Here is an 18,713-nt window from a genome sequence, read left to right as displayed (position 1 = left end):
CTTAGGGGGTACGTGAAATTTAAAAAAAATATATTATTTTATGATAAGCACTGAATAATCAGTAATGTAATTTATTTAATTTATTTTAGATGTAGATTATATACTATGTATAACTTGAATTATACATCAACAACTTTGGGGGTACAAAGTTGAAGAGAAATTATATCTGGGGGTACGCGAAGACATCTTAAGGGGTACGTGAAATTTAAAAAATATATTGTGATGTGTTGGGGTTGGCATTGTTGAACTGTTTAATGACATTGTTGTGTTCATGCATTGTTGCGTTTAGCATTGTTGCGTTTAGCATTGTTGCGTCTACATTGTTGCGTCTGTTTATTGGCATTGTTGCATAGACATTGTTGTATTTGTATAGCGTTAGCAAAATTTCCGTTCTTATATTACGACCGTTTACCATTTCCAGCAATGCGTCTTGTGCGCAGGAATGGTTTCACCTAGGTAGGGACGATGCTTGCGCTTGCGCAGGCCTCTGCCCTCAGTTAGCTTCTTTGGTTGGTTTGGTTAGCTTTTTGGTTGGTTGGCTTTGAGAGGCCATCCCCAAACGACGGCCAAGTCAGCACAACGAGTGGTTAGACTACTCGGCTACCCTGACTGAGGTTTTCCGTGCTTTCCTCAGTTGTAAGGCGAATGCCAGGGTATAACTTAATAGGGGCACGGCCCGCCACCCTTCCCCCCGATCATGGAGGCCATCAGCTGAAGTGATCTTCCCCCCATGCCGCAGAGGCCTTCAGCCGAAACGGCCCCTCCCTCTCTGGGTTCATACCCCAGAGACCCAACCAACCAAATTCCTTCGAAAACTTGCCTGACGGGATAACCTCCCATCAGCAGTAACAGATCCCAGTTTGAATGGTCGAGGCTCCCGCCACGACGAAACCCCGTTAGCGTTAGCAAAATTTCCGTTCTTATATTACGACCGTTTACCATTTCCAGCAATGCGTCTTGTGCGCAGGAATGGTTTCACCTAGGTAGGGACGATGCTTGCGCTTGCGCAGGCCTCTGCCCTCAGTTAGCTTCTTTGGTTGGTTGGTTGGTTGGCTTTGAGAGTAGTGTAGTAGGTGAGAGTGTGGAAGAAATACTGCGAAGAGAGCTGAAGTGTGAATCGCTCTTAGGTGAAGTGTGTTGTAGACGAGATTATTTTGTGCTGTAAAGACGTTTTGGTTGATTAAATTCATTATTGCTGTAAGACTTTGTGGTCTCTTACAATCCAACCAAGTTTACAACTGAGATCGGATTTGAGGTAGTAGACCCCACAAGAAATCAAGGGTTGACAATCAAGGTTGTATACCGACCCACGCTACAATATTATTTCATGATAAACACTGAATAATCAGTAATGCAATTTATTTCATTTATTTTAGATGTAGATTATATATTATGTATAACTTGAATTATACATCAACAACTTTGGGGGTACAAAGTTTAAGAGAAATTATATCTGGGGGTACGCGAACAAAAAAGTTTGAATACCACTGATCTAGACGCCTGATGAGGGGCATAAAGCAAAGGTAGAAAACTAACTCACTAGGACACCTGAAAAAGGCAATATTTCCCTCAAGCGAAACAACGCTCAGCGATGATGAAGCTCGCGCCAACAACTGTAAACACTTTCCTGAACGTAAAATATCTGCGAGCCCCAGCCACGTCACAGTAAGATTCGAAGGGAAGACGTTATATCGGGGGGGGGGGGGGGGGCTATCGCTTCCCCTCCATCACCGTTCATCGCCTGGCTGATGGTCAGCAAAGCCCGGAGATATCCCACAAGTACACCATACCACATGTGGCAAGCCATATTTCATAATGACTTCAATTAAGATCGAATCGAATGAAACAGCTTGCTTCATTTACCTGAACATACCTCTCACCGATGATCAGTCATGATCATCGGTGAGAGGTTATGCAACATCATACACGGCCATCACAGTAAGCCTTAAGAAGCCGCTTCTAAAAAAATTGGTATGATCACGAACACGTACACTAAGTTCTTTTCTCAATTCCGATATACGACGGACTGTGTATTAGCTAATTCAGATTTAGATAAACGACGATAGCAAACCAAATATAAATCAGTACTTGGCCCTGTAAGTCAGGCTATAAGCACAACTCGAATGTTGTTTTGCTTTTATTTTCCTTTGACATGAACACCAGTTGAATAAATGAATAAAGAGAAATTACTTGTCTGGCCAGAAACGTCCTATTTCACAATACGCAAGTTAACGCAAACAAAAACTGGACAGAAGGAACACACGTGTTGTTCAAACAGTCGATACAGGTTAAACGTTTTATTCAAAACAGATATACCGCCATTACAAGACAATCTCGAAAGCAGTCTTTTAGCATTAAATCGAATAAAAGAAGTTTAGAAACGCACACAACAGTTAAATGAACTTTTGCTTTTGATTAGTATTCCACCTTCTAATTCTGTTGTGTCACACCCCTAAAAAAAATTCCAAGTTTCAGCATATAGTCACATATATCCATAAAAGCCAACTTTATTTAGATTTAAATCTAAAACTTCTTGACGATGGTGAAGAGTCAATTGAATAAAAATTTACTTGGATATTATCCATCGTCTAGTAATAAAACGTAAAAAACGTAAAACGACGTTTCGGAGATGGGGCTCCGGAGATAGGGATTAGCTCTATCTAGTGGGCCCAACTGAGTAGGAACCTGAAGACGGAGATAGAGTCTCATCTCCGAAACGTCGTTTTACGTTTTTTACGTTTTATTACTAGACGATGGATAATATCCAAGTAAATTTTTATTCAATTTATTTAGATTACTTGTTAAGAAACACTTTCAGCCTGTGCTAGTCACATTACTGAACACGATAAAAATAAAAAGTGAAATCTCACCAATTTTCATCCTTAACACCGTTCAGTTGTCGGACTTAACTTTTCCAATTCGGTTACCAAAATAAACGTTTGGAAGAACTCAGGAAAGTTCCAAAAAAAAAAAAAACGTCCATTGGGGGCCGAGATTCAAACCTGGGACCCCGAAATACGAAGCAGTCGTGCTGATCACTCAATCAAGACACACACCCATGCATCAGACATACATCTCACGAAGCGCTCAACAAGAATCTGCTGTCCACGTGCATCATCTCACGAATAACGACAATAACATGTATATAAAAAAAACTCATTACGTCATGCGACTGTTTCGCGATGACTAAGCCGGAGGAAGCTTCCGGAACTCTGAAGAACTTGTTGGAATGAGCCCAGCTGTGGGGAAAATTCTGTGGTGACAACTACCACTGCTCTTTTTCGCTAAATGTAGGTCAATGATGTTTCTAGTCGGGGCTCCCACAAGCTCAGTAAACTCCACTTACTCAAATGCACATCAGTGCGAAGCGTGGCTCGTACGTAAATCTACCACAGTCTCCCAAACTCCAAGGACCAATGCCTGCCCTGAGAAATATTCAAGAAATTCACTAGACTCCGATTATTTATTATATGGACCTATCTACGCCCAAGCCTTTCAACTTATATCGTGAATGTTTTCCGACAAAGTCCCACGAGACATCATATCCCTTCTTCGTGATCACTGGCGTCTTCTGAAATCCCCAAAGCAAAGATCAGGGCATCGCGATTGAAACAGGAATTGTTTGTTATTAAAATGGGGTCGATGGACTTTATTGAGCTCGTCTCTGACGACAAAAATGCGAACGTTCGGAAGCTTCACAAATTCCCCCACAGCACAACCCAAGTTATTCCGAGTCTCCTAATTCTGAACAATTTAATTTCAAAACATAAGCTCATTGGAAGCAATAAATACATACAAAATTTGTGGTGGAAAATTGAACGAAAAAAAACAACTACTATTGAGACCTATTTTTGACGGTGTTTAAATATGATGTAATACTAAGGACGGGATTCAGCTGGCCCAGGACAGGATACAGTGGCCAGGCTCTTGTGAACACGGTAACGAACATTCGAGTTCCATAAAAGGCTCGAAATTTCTTGGCCAGCTGGGTGAACATCAGCTTCTAAACATGCCTGCTCTATACATTCTCCATGACCTTATTTGAACATGCAGACATATGTCAACACAGATAATAAAACCACGTCCATCATCACAACCAACGACAAACTCGTGTGGATGACGAAGTCACTTCTAAGAACAATACGGTCCCTGGACCGCGTCTGACGTTAATTAAAAAAACAAACTCTAGACGTGACTTTATAGGGCAATTTATAAATGCAAAAAGCGAAAGGAATGGTACATTTGGGTTCGCATATTTGCTTTCATCTGTCTCATTTAACGACGCTCACTCAGCTCAGCGTTGAATCGAATGACAGGAAGAATTTGAAACAACGTGGATGAAATAGATAAAGTAGTTAATGCTGTTTAAGGTAACAATAGTTATTTAAACAATTACAATCGTGCAAAACACAAAATATTACGGATTAAGATGGTACAGATAGTTACCACTGGGCTTTAAAAGCTTACGTAACGCGCACTACGTACGGTACGAATCACGGGATTTTTTTTTTAAACCAAGACTTACCGCAAAAAAAAAATTGTGTTGTAATATTTCTGTGCAAAATAGAAGTCAAACATGTGGCAGAAGTTGGAACCTTCGTGAACACCAACACGCAAGCCCACGAAACCAGTAATGGTGCCAGGAACCTATCTGTTCGTTGACACGTGTTTTAGCCGCATTATAACACAGGTATTCAGCCCTGATATAAATTGATAAATTGATATTGTATTTTCTTGTATTCTGGGACATAATACAGCCAGAGGCTAAGTTTTCTCGGGGGGCCCAGAATTTGAAGTATAATTTCCGTGTTATCCAAGAAAATTTCCATCATATGGGACCGATTTTACACATAAGCATACACTTGTGTTAACTTATGATGGAGGGGACATAATTGGATTTTTAATGACCATAGACCAACACTACAGCAACTGAAGCCGACGTTTCGACAACTCCAAAATCGAAAATCCACCACATGACATGACTGTGAGCTAGATCATCCACCTCGCATCCTCCGCCTGTCTGACTTTCTCCTTCAATTGTCGTGTCCTTCAGACTGTCTGGGTCGTTTCAAGTAATACATCCAATTCCGAGGCCTTTGTAAACGTTTCGTAATGCAACACTTCACCTCCACGCCCAACCCCCAAAATTATACAGGAATATGCAACACGAGAAACGTTGACGTAGATGGAATAATGAAACTAAAATATATCTAAGAAATAGGAGTAGATTCATCTGGCTTAAGACAGAATTCAGAGCACAGTCGTAGTTACCGTCGTCAATCACGGGCGACTGCACTGTTTTCCAGCATTCCTGCAGACAAAGGAACAGATCTAGAGAGATTAAAAATCCTGTCCTTGGCGCGAGAGACACGGCCTCTATACGAACACGCACGCGCGGTCGAACTACACTTCGAAATTTCACTTTCGCTTTTAAACCAGTTCTCTGATATTCTCTCACTTCATTCCCAAACACTTGTTCTTCCAGTCGTGAAAGGATTTGCCTGCTCAGCAGCCGAGACACACATTTCATCACTCGGCGTAATATCCTGCCTGCTTTTAATACAGGGCGTCTACAAGACCGAGCTACGTCGCAATCACAATTATTTTTTAACCCTTTAAGGCTTTGACCGGGATGTTAAATCTTATGTGGTACCGCCTGATTCGACTTCTAATGGTTAAGTGAAGTGTTTTCTTCGCGGTACGGTCTGGATTCGTAAATATTATGAAGACGAGCTTCGGCTTCAAAGGGTTAACCAGCTGATTTTCGTAATGGTGAGGTGTAGTGTTTTCTTCGCGGTACGGACTGAATTCATAAATAATATTCAGACGATCTTCGGCTTCAAAGGGTTAAAGACCAAACTTGTACTTAAACCACAACCTGCTTAAACATTCACCGACTCTGTATTTTGGCCAAAGAGTACACTTACTGGTTTATTATTCTCACATTAAACAGCGACGAGTTGTTCTCTTTGAGGTACGTGCTGATATTTGAAGAAGATGTGTGCTTTAAACGGTAACGTCATACCATGTAATGGATACCAATGACCAAGTGATTATGTAATGCAGAAGGACACAAAATGAACTACGAAAATGACTGCACAAGTCAATTTCTCACGTCTCCCATGCATGCTACATACCCCGCCAATCCCGTTGAATTTTATCACCTCAGTGCAATTTGGGGTTCATATAACGAAGCTCCACCCTCCTCTTTCCCCCTACCCGTTATATGCAAATCCCCCCCCTTGCAGTCCGTTATCAAACACGACGCCCCGTTAGGGTGAAACGGGGACAATGCCCCAATATGATACACAAACTAAGAGAGGGAACGACTTCCAAGGCAAAAGTCTCAGAATTCGAGAACACTATTTGAATAATATGTTGTTTACTTTACATTTATTCTGATGCCATGACGACATTCCGCAACTTACTCAGATCATTCATCCCAGTAGGCAAGGACAGAGAGTGGCCTCCGGCACTTCCAACCGGTCCGAAAATTCCAGTCCGTACGCGCGTATCCATAACCGCAGACGGAAGACGCTGCTATTTTTAAAAATGCCGACTTTCTTATTTGGTTGTCCCATTACGGATACCGGCTCAACCCCGTTCAACAGGAATATTAAGTCTTTCTAACGAAATCACTCGGGGGGGGGGGGGGGGTACCTTTCGTTACGTCGGGAACTCGCCTTACTCCTGACAACACCTCTGAAACCCCAAGTGCCACGTACAACACGCATATTATACATTGTACAGGGTGTTCCATTTAAAACGCAACCCCAACTTGACTCACGGATGACGAAGCCGATGGTAATATACAATTCCAGCCGCCGTATTCCATTGTTACAGCTGATGCACTGACTTAAGTCGGTACAGTCGTAATTTAAGCTGGTTTGTCTCTCGATAAGCCAATGTACTTAATAAAATCATAGTCTTTATGACCAACGACGCCAACAACTTATTCTATTTAAATGGACCACGAGACGTACCTCAGCGTCCAGCTCAGTTACTGAGTCATGTGACTACAAGAGATCGTTCTTTGTTTAGAAGCTGAGTCAGCATGTCAACAAAATTCCCCGAGCTTCATAAAACTAGAATATTCTTCGGTGTTCCCGACAGCCAGCCAAAGGCCATTTACGAGTATCGTCCCATTTACTCCTAGATCTTCCAAGTGGCCTGTCTCTTCCGTTCAGATCGTCAGACTAAAGCTGTGTATACGGTAATCATCTCAGTAGTTACCAGCTACAGTGGCGTTCTTCAATCAATGTGAGGTAGAGTTTCATGTCCATACAAAACAACAGGTAAAATTACAGTAAGTTAATAAAAATAAATAAAATTTTCCGATCATGCAGCCAAAAATCTGCCACAATGATTCCAAAAACTGTCACCTCTAGACTCGTTCAAAGGAGGGGGGGGGGGGGGGTTAGTGAAAGATGCTGGAAATTCCCCTCCCCCCAGCCTTGGCACAGTTATGGAGGCAGATCTCAAGTGAGATTGCATTGAATCCATGCTGCAATGCTTCAGAGCACGTGCGACGAATTGCAATATCTCTCCGACAGTTACCGCGTCTGAACACTCACAGGCAAATCTTGATACGTGTGTTCATATTTAGAGTCATTTCGCTGTTACAACCTCTGAAACTCATTAACTATCGCCAACATAAATAGACTTATCCATTTTTTAAACACCCTGTACATCACAGCCTGTTTTCACGTCTACCCCCCCCCCCCCCACCAAGTCTTTTTGCCAACAAAACCAGCATGAACTAAATGATGTTACACAATTTAAATTTATGGGAATACTTTACGCATACCAAATAACGCCACATCATATGCTATTCTAAACACACGCCCATTGCAGACTTTCTGCGTACAGCATCCTGTTGAAAAGTCAGACGATGTCATAAGAAGTCTGTCTGCGTGGTTCGGCCTGCAGAAGAACTTAGGATAAACTCCTGTTTCTGGGTCGTAGCGCCGTGTAGTCTGGTGGATATTTACGGACGTTTCATGGGTGCTTCCTGCCCCCTATTTTGATAATGACGGCGTTCCAAAAGAAAACCATCTTCATACACATTATCAGCTTCGGTTTCGTCCAACACAACGGCGCCAGGGAACCTGTTGGGTGAATAAAAATTTATTCCTGTGGTTTACGGCGCCTGTCAGCTTCGTCATGTTAGTTCATCCGCGTATCCGCACGTAGGCCTAACAATTCAAAACCTGCCGAACAGATTTTCATTAAATTTAACGCGACGGCATTATACTAAAAATTGTCGACACAACGCTAACAGACAGTTTACACGAAGACCTACATTCGCTCGTATGTGTAACCCGCTGAATAATTTATCGGAACGAAAAAGTTTCGAACAAATTTTAAATAAATTATTAGACATGTGGTAAATTGAAGTCTTGCAGTTTTAAATTTCATTAAAAACGGTTCATCATTAAATGAAGTCTGAACTTTCAGTAAAAGAAAACTGTCTCGTATAGATTTTCCTACTTTAAGTGATTATAAAATGCCCTTTAATAAAATATATAAAAATAACTGGCGTTAGCGAAAACATGTTACATGGTACACTTTTGCGATAATTGACTGGATTCTTTCTCTGTTCAGTGTTACTTGGAACATAAGAAGTGAAAGTCGCTCGATTTCTTGGCACTAAGGATCTTTTTCAAGGTCTGGTAGAGGAAATGCCTTGCACCACGTATCGAAATTAAATGCATGGGAAATACGGTAAATTTGACACAAGCAAAGTAGTCCCTCCCACAACCTTCAACATTCATTTCAGAGTCAGAAGCCGCATTACCATTTAAACGACATTTTCAGAAGAACTTTTTCTACATAGCTTTACGTATTTATACACCGAGTACAGTTTATAAAGAATCATTCTTTACACTTCCGAAGCACGAATATCATCTACATAATATTTAAGAATCCAGTCCGCACCGCAAAGGAAACACACAACTTCACCGTTAAAAAAATCATAAGAAAAATTCTGTTTATTCTATCATAAGAAACCCGTAAGGCACACCATGGGGAAAATTCAGATTTTTAAATATGTGGCAGGAAAAACCCAGGATTACCCGTTTTAATTTTGTCTTCCAATCATCGTTAAACATTACGGGTAGACAATAAATTAACCTGTGGGAGGGGGGGGCCTCTGCCCCGTTTGCATGCCTTATACTTGAGTGATCATTAAATCATGACTGGTAGACACGATGTGAAAATAAGTTCAGAAAACTACATGAAATGGACACCATTACCACAGAGTGAACAAATTGCCAGTTCAAAAATGCGACATAAAATTACACGCAGATAAACTTACACTGAAATTCCATCAACACACTAATGGCTTTAAAATTACGTATCCGTTCAAACCCAGTACAGTTCTGATTAAAACTTTATGGATACATACGTTTCGGTTTCACAGAAAGCAGTTCGAGGAATTACCCATGACGCACGCCTTTCTTAAAATGGTTCAACCCATCTTCTCAGGCTAGCAAAAACGATAAATTAATTACTATACAGTTGAGTTACAATCACGGAGTACATTTCCACAATCACACATTCCGGGCATGTCAAATATCGGTTGCGACATCAAACCTTCGCATAGTCGCCATGTTTGTAACTGATAAACAAACGGACGTTTCTTACAAACTCTCAAGTTCTGTTTGTGTCACTCCGTTAACATTTTTTTTAAGAATTCGTAGCCCATTAACGAAGCTGTATCAACTGAAGAGACCATGAACACGAAATTGTTTATGTCACGTGATGGAGTAAAAGGCGCGAGACGCAACCTCACATTTCTTCTTGTCAACTAGCAAGAGAACATCGGGAAATCCCAGTTACCCGGACAGACTTCAATGAATTTAAAGTGACCGACATTACAGTGGCCGAGATTTGAACGCTTCTACGCATCTACTGTCACGTGCCCTCGTCAGCCAATCAGCTTAAGGGAGAACAGTGTATAAAGTGTTCAATTACTTCAAACTTCATGCGTGAAGCAAACGCCATGTCTCTCTGTGCCATCCGCCTTCGTCTAGCTCAGTAAAGCGTATAAACACAAATCAGACGTGTTGACATTACGCTAAACCAGGTCTCATTAAGTAACGCCAAGTTAGTCCGCCAGCTTTCTACTTCATTCACTGTTCACATAACAAGTACGCTGAAGTTTAACCAAAGTTGACCCACTCTTATTCGTTCTGAATCAGACGATTAATCTGTAAAAGCCCTGCTATCGAACAGAAATGGTCCAACGATTCAAGACCGATTAAGCAATATGACGCCTGTGAAACGATCCGAGGTGGCACTGTGCACGCGAAGGCCGCTGTTCGCCAAGACGAGGTCGCCAATCAAGCATATCGCCAGACAAATCTAACCCTCCCCACTCCCCTCAATGTTTAGCTACCCAGTTAGTTGCTGGTACACATTTTTCTCGTCGTCAGAATCGATTTATTCCGAAACTGACGTAAACAAATGCATCCGGTTGTAAAGGAAGTTGCACCTGAGGTCCTTCTGTCCAACGAATTAAAATTAAAAAAACAAAACAAAAAAATTTCAAACGAAAGTCAGTAGCAAACAAGTCATATCCTCTTACGGAATAACGAGTTTTCTGTTCCAAGATGCGTACTAGAGTCTATTCAGGATGTGCATGAACCAGACGTCAACACTAGCCGGAAAACGACATGACAGTGGCTTCTTATTGGACGTGAGCAGTGGAAGTACCTTCAGCAAATATCTCGCCACATTCCTGCTCCATATACATAGATTTTTACTAGTCATGAAATTACCCAAGCCACTTTCCTACCCTTGTTCACAGTCGGATGTTTAATTCTGATCCACACATAAATATGGACAAACCGGATGACAGCACAAGTCTTCCAAGAGCAAAGCAGTGCCTCGTTTCAGCAGGAGTATCTTGTCATTGACAACCACAGATGTCATAAACAGCTGTTTGCTGCCACGAATATGTATTCTAAGCTTTTGGCTGTAATTTATAGACCTTAAGAATGATCCTTGATACGAAGACCAGAGTTGACCCAACGAATGTCAGAAAAATGAAGGTATTTTTATAGATAAGAAAACTGTCTGCGAATTTAACTTATCTAAGCAGTTCCGTGTCCTAATGTTGATTTTCTGACTCAACGCACGCAGGAAGTCTTCCTCGTCAGTAGAAAGTATAACACATCACGCAACAAATCAGCTTTTCGCGGAAAAGTATTCTGCAAGCCCCGTCAAAACTACGGGTTCAAAGTGTATCATCACAGGACGAACCCTACGTTTTCACAAATAATTTGTGCTTTCGGCTAGACATACCCTTGAATGTCAGTCACCCAATCCCTGGACACCATAAAAGACAGTGGCAACCTAACCTAACCCAATTCAATAAAACCAAACTCGACGACACGCAACCTTACGCACGCACTCGTGTATACCAAGCGGGTGAAATGGACTTTACATATTTTAACAAATTGTTTTCACGCGAAACAAATCTGTCCTCTGAAATGCTGAAGCAACCATGAACAAAGACTGTGAGGAAGGCAGACTCCGAAACAGCGCTAGTGTCGGTTCCATATTGGTACATGGCGCTAGAGAGAGATGAGCCCCCCCCCCTCCCGCTCTGTATGTACAACTTCTCAGCTGATGTCGCCTGGCAACAAACACATCATTAGTTCCTGAAGCCGCCACAAGCATTCCATCGACCCTCGAGCGGTACCTGGGATAACACAGACGAATATTTGCCTTTCCTATCAGAATTTCCTGGAAAACTGAGCAAAAGTGTAAGACTCTAAAGTTAAACATTCCTGTATCTATGACAATGCACTGAATGAAATTATTTTCTTTGGCCTGCTTTCTGAACAAGTCTGCCATTTGCAACGCACGTCACCACGTAAACAACTGCCACAAACATGGCGCTATCGAAACTCTGGTAACAGGAGAGCGCACAGACATTCCTGCCCAGTGCTACTGTACTGAGGGTGACCTTGAGACAGCGAAAAGTGGGGCTTCGTTAAGTGCACGCACAAGTCTGAATCATCGGCGAGATGCTCTGACCGTCATAGTCGTTTCCGAATTCCACAGCGCTCTCTTTGGGAGTGTTTCACGCATTTGGTTAGTGGTACATTTGGTGTGTTATTTTATTTATTTATTTATTTATTTATTTAGTGTTCTGTCTGACGACAGGTCCATATGAACAGGATCCTTCCATCCTTTTCTCGGACTGGGACCTGTTCATATACGTTCTTGGCAGATGATCCAGAAGTGGTTTGCCATTGCCTTCTTCTGTGTGTGAATGGAGTAATTGTTGGGATGCCACGGAGGAAAACTCCGTGTTGCCTAGACCACGGCCTTGACCAACACAAGTTAAAAATTCGGGAATCGAACCCGAGACCCCATGATTACAAGGCCAGCGTTCTAACCGCTGGACCACCGTGGCTCCTGCATTTATGTTATATTAATAAAATTAGTGGTACGCCAGCAAAAAAGGTTATGAACCCCTGGAATAGACATGGTTGAACTGTAGCATACAACCCGCCATTGGCACTTTCAGCGCAGATGCGTCACTTGGATATTACGAAGACTCAGAAAGTGACCACCAACCACATAATTGGAAGGCCTAGACCGGAAAATTAATGGAAAGTACTTCAGGACTTGACAATATGAGAAATACAATTAGTGAATGAAGATTTCCGGCTTTTTGAAATTGGGTTTACGGCTCCACGCCAAGACACAATTTTCATTATGAGGCATTAAGTCTGCTATAAAACAGAGCAGGTCATACAAATCCTAATTTCGTCATTACACGTTTCAGGGACGGTAAACAGTTCCTAAAAAGACGTAGTCGGATGATGAGCTATTTAACGACGCAGGTTCAGAATTAAATGACAGAATGGGTTTGTACTTTTGAACAGGAAGTATGTCTGTCACAAAGGAGCAAATGCTATTTATGTGGAGGCGACATTTTGCAATTTCGGTATTCAGAACGAGGAACCACCATCAAGACACCCGGAGCCAAAAACACCTGCAACCTAAACGCCGAGCCGGCACTATTTCTACCCAGTTTCTTGGGGACACTCAGTCAAAAGACGTCTCGCCTTTTACGGAACCCAAAAGTTAATTACAATGTTCACAGGAACCCGATACGTGTCCCCATTCTGGTCCAGATGAATCCAATCATCCTCAAATTCTATTTGTCAAAGTTCCTTTTTAATATTATCCTTCCATTTATGCCTAGTCACGTAATATAAATACGTTAAACAAACCAGGGACGGAAGAAGTCAACATGCATACTTTACAAAACGTGGTCTGTGAAAAGACAAATTTACATGGTTCGGATTTCTTGCCTCCAAGAAATATAACTGATGTAACCGCTCCAGAATGATATACAAATAACAGGCCAAATACAGGACCTTCCCCCTCGGCAACCTATTTAATCTAGGCCGAAACAATATTTACGTGTTAAAAATCTTGTACTGAACCATGATCGAGTCTCATTAAATGCTCTGAATGATATAATTCCCCAATGTACAAGCAAATAAAAACCAATTCTAACAGCATTACGCGATAAGATAAACAAATATTAAAAATGTTTGCAGGGGGCGCTTCATAACTGCTAATTATAAAGCAATTTGGGGCGACTCAACCCGGTGTCTGGTACGGGCAGCCCACGCGCCTCTTAATCACATGGTACGTAACATTCCCGTCACAAGCTACAAGCCAGGATTTCAGACTCACCCCTCACCACCAATAACAGACATGGGACACCACATCACGAAAGAAATTACTGCCAACTCCACGGACCAGGCTCCTTCATGATTAGGTCAACACAGTGAAGATTAAGGCAGTATGATCCTCTGAAACATCCACGGCACACCCCACAAGACGACCGTCTTCTGGGTTGTAGCGCCTTGTAGTCTGCATATACGCTTAACAACGTTTCAGAGGACCCTGCTGCCTTTATCATCAGGGCGACGAATCATCGCTACAAAACACATGAAAACTTGAAATCTCACCAATAACGTCCTAACTAAAATCGGGGATGTGAGAAACGAGAATCAACGTAAAATTATTTCCTGATTTGTCAATCGATTAAGCAAAGTCTACGTGAAGTTTTGTTACCTGGAAGGGAACTGAAAAATAAGCAACTCGCATTATGATGTAGAGCACTATTCTATTCATGGCTCCATTGTGTCGATGGGGGGGAGGGGGCAGTTCAGCCTTGGGCAATAACAGCATACTGAAGCACTACAAAGTAGCAGCTGGTACTTAGCAAAGTTCAACAAATTGTGGTACGCCAACCACGACGAACCTGAAACTCCTTTCATCATCAAATAAACATGCACCGCCAGCCTGCATGGTTACAGAAGCCCTCCAAGAAATATTGCTGGCTGGGGAACTGCAACTTCTAAGCCCGACTTCGTAGATATCGCTCACGGGCCATATTCAGTCCAGGACAAGCCAAGGAACGCGGCACAGAGGTACTCCGCACCAACCTCTAAAGTTGGCCACAGAAGCAGCAACCCACATTTCATCTCGCGTTCACTTCAAGTACCACCGTCCCATCAGCGGCAGATCGAAGCCTCTTCAAAAAATTCAATAAATGTTACGCTGGTTTTAATCTGACGTGTGTCCCCGAGTAAAAACTACGCGTTGCTACGAGCTTCAAGACACGCCTGATATTCCAAGTTAGAATCTAATGCCCCTTTGGGACTTCAGAGCGACCGAGTTGGTGGATTTTAGATGCGACTAAACCCAGCTTCGCCAAAGACACTGCAGACAACGCCGCGTAGGTCAGGGGGTGTGGAGAAGGCGCCTGACATTTACAAATTAGGTTCCAGGGCGAGTTTCAAAAGGTGAGGCCACCTGGTATATTGGTCACACGAATACACCCACCCCCTTTCCCGGACAGACTTCGTGTTGCGCGTATGTCTACATTACCGCCATCTTGTAAAGTGATTCTGAACAATCTTACTTAAGACAATAAAATAAATAATATCCATTTATAAGAAAAAATGCATTAACACTTGTATACGGTGGTCTAGCGGTTAGAACGCTGGCCTTGTAATCCTGGGGGTCTCTGGTTCGATTCCCGGCGGTGCCCGAATTTATAACTTGTGTTGGGCAAGGCCGTGGTCTAGGCAACACGGAGTTTTCCTCCGTGGCATCCCAACAATTACTCCATTCACACACAGAAGAAGGCAATGGCAAACCACTTCTGGATCATCTGCCAAGAACGTATATGAACAGGTCCCAGTCCGAGAAAAGGATGGAAGGATCCCGTTCATATGGACCTGTCGTCAGACAGAACACTAAATAATAATAATAATAATAATAATACGGCTAAATAATGTTTGTGTTAACTACAGCGCCATTAAAGGTACTCTGCAAGGACTTGGCGACGGGCGGACACACCTCCTTCTGTATAGAGAGCTTATCTCAATAAATAAATGGATGCACGAATAAATTAAACAGATGAGACTCACAGGGCTAGAAAAGCAAACTAAAAAAATATATATAAAATAAAAAAACTAATTTCAATATCCTAGAAACTGTTCTAAACATGGTCCTATCTTGCTCTTAAATCACACCGACGGAGTTATGGTTCTTTGGTATCGACGTTCATTGAAATCAGAACGAAATTCACGAAACGAAATGAAGCTGTTTGAATTCTGGAAGGCAAAAACTTACGGTTGCCATCAGCTCTTCACTCAACGGAGGCAGGTAGACGACTTTTTACTTCAATTTACGGGGACAAACAAACACACCAGAGGTACACTCTATGCTTTACTTTCACTAAAAACTGGAAGGTTGAGTGCATTTGAGTGAGACTGTACTTCATGGCTTATCTTCTTCACATTCCATTCATACTGAAACCTTGAACCTGACTTCGTCTCTTCCAACTCCGTGCGCGGGTGTGCACTAGCAATGGCTCTGAAGATCAGGGCGTTCTCAGCGCACTAGAATACATTGAACACTCGACCGTAGTTCCCTAGTCCATCGAAATCTGGTTTATTCTCTCAAGTACTACGTCAAAGATTCAGGATTACCGCCACACAATTATTGGTAGACGAATTATCGTCTCACCCTGTGATAATCAAACAAGCTGGGAGGAGTTGGTCGACATCTCGAGAGTTCTGGTGATTTTAGACCCATTCCAACACTCCGGGTAAACAAAGTGTACTTTTAGTGCCACAAATTCACAAGCGTCTAGTAACAACACTAACAAACATAACTGAGTGATATTTATGTAATTCAGACAAGAATAAATACTGGAAACTGTTATTATGTTCTGCGTTTTGAAGTAGTTGGTACATGTCAGCCTGTCTTCATCCGCCCTGAAAATGGTGGCAGTATGTTTCTCCGAAACGTTGGCATCTAACTGAAAATCTACACTGCACCAAATCGGTACATCAACATATTCATCGTCGTGAAAACCTCAAATGTGAAATTCTGTGAACGCTAATTATTCAGTTCTAAAATCCCTCGCCGTGTTTACTTTACAGAAAACGAAGAACGGGAAGGCAAAAACACGCCTTCGCTACGAGTTACCGTCGCTTAAGGAAATAACCGCTGTTTACACAGAGAATCATATATTCAGAGTTATTCAACATTAATGAACTGTTACAATTCATTTATGCAACACACAACGGTAACCGCGGGCCAGACATCAAATATTTGTAGAAATAACGCATGGCTGACCAACAACAGTGCGGTCTGAAATCCAGTTATACATGTGGAATTGAGGGTAGAACTAATATGGCACCCAGCCGCATCTCTCATCTTCCCCCTAAGCGGTTTGGGAGTCAAGGACTTAGTAGAAACCTGGATGGTTGGACAGGTCTTACCTACGTATGACAAAGGGCAGGTTTCTGCTGAGGTAGCTTAGCTTATCTCTCATCCTACATTTCCATGGCCAGCTGTAGACCGACGGCGAACGAGACACCATCAGTGAAATGATGAGGTAAAGAATGTCTCCACCCGAAAAATAAAAAAGTAAGTTGACAGTCTTGTCCTTTTTTGCAGCGTGTAGGGAGGATTTGGGGGTTTTCATGCCAGTGAGTCTTCTGGGTTTGTCGCCGTTTCAGAGGTCCATGCTGCCTCCATCATCAGAACGATTTCTCAATCGGTTAATCTCTACCAAATCACACGCCATGACCACTGAAATCTCACGATATGGAGTCATACAAAAATTAAACCCCACGTTACATTTCTGAGCAGCAAGATCTTGGAATCTTAAACCATACAGCATCAAATGACTGAATATTGAACTGAAAGGATGTGGAAGAAATTTCGTACTATCGTACATTTGCCTGTAAGAGAGGAACTCATCGGGAAAGCCAGTCTCAAGGTCTATATTTTAACAGGGGACCTCGAATTCGAAACCAAGTGATAACCACTGAGCCAGGCATTTTTTCTGTAATTCCACAAAAAAATCCCCCCCCCCAAAGTATCGATTGTTTTGAAGTCTACGTGGATCGGAATATTTTTTATTTCCGATACGTAAGTTGTCTTAATTTTCGTTAAATATGACACCTCAAACAACAGAAAGCATGAAACGGCGTTTTACAGAGCATACAAATATCCACCACGAATCAGTTATTGCTAGATACGAGATACGCCTGGAACAGTCAGGAACGAGACCGTGAGAAACGTTCCCCGATCACACCGTAGCGTCATCACGACGGAACGCGGGCCTAGAGCAGTACACCCGCCCACAATACAAGTCCCATCTCAAGACATGCAAAGAAACTGCCGATGGCCGCGTCGTTCGCCTTACGAGGTCGCCAGTTCCAAAACTGGCAATGTATTAATGCTTTTAAAAAAATGATTACGCTGTTGCAATACTCGTTATTTTTCAAACATAAAATATGCCTTTTACTGAATACAGGAAACGACAACATGTAACAAATGACAGACCACATCGTAGAGGTTTTACACGAGCTCTCTTCGTAACGACAGATGTCCCAATGGTACATCCCGCCCAAAGCCTCGTTGCAAGATTCTTTCTTCCACGCTCCAAAACAGGAGAACGTCTACATAATCAACCTTCACAAAGCCCCACAAGAGAAATTCCTAAAAAAGATTATACCTGGGGAACTCGACGGGCATGAACTGGGGCCACCACGACCAATCCACATTGTCTAATGGTCCTAAAATACTTTAATCCCTACATAAACGGGTCCGCACTCGATATTATGAAAATAATATGGTATACAATGCACACGTTAATACGTTTCTAATCTTTGCTCGATAATCCAAAATTATTTCCAGGTGTGTTGCAACTTTAAATCTTATTCACTTTTACAGGTTGGCGAACTCAAAACTTGTGAACCACTGACACCGGGATAACAAACACTCTGTCAAATTATGTACAATATCATTCCAGCCGACATCACGTGACGTTAAAATCGATCACTGAATCAATCAACCGAACCGGTTATCTCCGATCGATTATTAAGCCTCTACATGTGGGAAGAGCACACGCACGTGCGCACACACGCATACGCGGCGACATCCGATAAAGTTCCATGCAATTACCGTCGCTGCTGGTAGTTTATCGACAGCCAACGGGCAGCTTGTGCAAGGCACCGTCACTAACCGGATTGAGCTGCAGTGGACCGCGTATTCGGTGCATACGCAAGGAAGTATTACGATTTCTTACAGATTGACTGCTTCAGCATTAAACCCACGACCAGCCAAAACTCTGCAACTGGGCGACATAC

At 42.3% G+C, this 18,713-nt stretch overlaps 1 protein-coding gene across 5 annotated transcripts in view; it reads right to left on the bottom strand.

Annotated features, from left to right (window-relative positions):
* brat (tripartite motif-containing protein brain tumor) overlaps positions 1 to 18,713 on the bottom strand; it is a 125,544-nt gene that overhangs the window by 29,429 nt on the left and 77,402 nt on the right. Inside the window, exon 4 of one of the 5 annotated variants that reach the window (XR_015534361.1) lies at positions 7,824 to 8,108. The exons of the other annotated variants lie outside the window; for them this stretch is intronic. The gene's annotated coding sequence lies outside the window, so the exon portion shown is untranslated. Of the gene's footprint in view, positions 1 to 7,823; positions 8,109 to 18,713 lie in introns of those variants that run through there. 5 annotated transcript variants of the gene reach the window in all.

The sequence above is a fragment of the Zootermopsis nevadensis genome, unplaced genomic scaffold, assembly GCF_977971745.1.
Source record: "Zootermopsis nevadensis isolate Lab colony 2312 unplaced genomic scaffold, Znev_1.0 Znev_ptg000001l, whole genome shotgun sequence".
NCBI lineage: Eukaryota > Metazoa > Arthropoda > Insecta > Blattodea > Termopsidae > Zootermopsis > Zootermopsis nevadensis.
This window is presented reverse-complemented; position numbering and strand designations above follow the sequence as displayed.